Raw genomic sequence first — 1,466 nt, 5'->3', positions numbered from 1 at the left:
TAAGTAGTCTAATATTTTTTATGTAAAGAGCATTAAATTTTGCTATGTATAAATTTTTGTAACCTAACAGTGAATCAATATTTTCTATCAGTGCCAAGGGCTTCCTGTAGTTCTATTCAAGTGTTACAATAAATATTTGTAGAAAATAGTCAATAATTGTATATGCTTATTTCAAACATCTACTTAGGTGGAAAAGGTTGCAGATGTAGTAATAATAATGGAATAAAATTATAGCTTCATTCAGTTGGCTTTTACCACAAATAAATACTATCTTTGTCTTAGACTGGTGTCACTTTTAAATAATATGCATAATCAAAATTTCACAAAATATTATAATTCCCCAGGCTGTAGATTGCATAAATACTAGTAGTACTTTATAGATAATATGCAAAAGTTAAAAAAAATTCTGGCTAGTTTTTCCCCACAAATAAAAGCTATAAGTTCATGGGAATGAAATGAAACTTAAACTCTGCCACTGATTGAGGAAACTACAAATAGAAGGCTTTTAATGGTCCATGTAAATACTAAGTGAGGAGAAAAGTGAGTTATGTTTGACTGCTAAGATATTATGAGGTAGTGTTGAAAGAGAAGAAGCCAAATTCTTGGTGGCAATAGGACTCAATATTTGTATGCTAGGTGTGATAAAGATGATGCCTGGACACCTTATTTGGAATACTGCAATGAAAAATTCCTTACAAGCCTAAGCAATTACACCAATAAATTGCCTTCCCACATTGTTACAGAATTCAGTGATCTAATAAGTATCATGGGAAAACCAATTCAACCTAGTCTGTATTTATACCCGGAAATGATTCTTGCTACTTCACTGATCAAGTCACCAACCTCTCTGTGCCTCACATTTCCTCATCTATAAAATGTGGATAGTCATAGTATACAGGCTTCATATGGATGACATAAGAATTAAGTGAGTTAATACATATGAAGGTTTAAAATTGCATTTATTGGGGGGATGTCTGGGTGGATCAGTCAGTTGAGCATCTGCAGTTGAGCATCTGAGCATCAGCTCAGATCATGATCCCAGGGTCCTGGGATCGAGTCCCGAGTCAGGCTCCCTGCTCAGAGTAGTCTTCTTTCTCTCCCTCTGTTCCTCCTCCTGCTCATATTTTCTCTCTCTCTCTCGCTCTTAAAGAGATAAAATCCTTTTTTAAAGTATTTTTTGAAATGTATATGAAATATAATTTGAGTCTACAAAATTGGTGACGTTTTCATGCTAAGTTTAGCAAATTTCCAAACTATATTTGTGTATTGCAAATATCTGTAGTACTTCAGACTTTTGTCTCATTAAGTACTTCATACAGAATGTCTCAATCCTAATGAACTCATTAGTCATTGATAGAGTTTTGTTTCTTAAACAAAATCTTTACTCTTAAAACAATAACAGACAATCCAATCTTTATAAATTTGGACAAATCAAAATCTCTTCAAGCTTATACCCATGTAAAAAC

The sequence above is a fragment of the Ursus maritimus genome (genome assembly GCF_017311325.1).
Source record: "Ursus maritimus isolate PB19 chromosome Y unlocalized genomic scaffold, ASM1731132v1 scaffold_Y6, whole genome shotgun sequence".
Classification (NCBI taxonomy): Eukaryota; Metazoa; Chordata; class Mammalia; order Carnivora; family Ursidae; genus Ursus; species Ursus maritimus.
The sequence above is the reverse complement of the archived record's forward strand: the minus strand, read 5'-3'. Positions refer to the sequence as shown.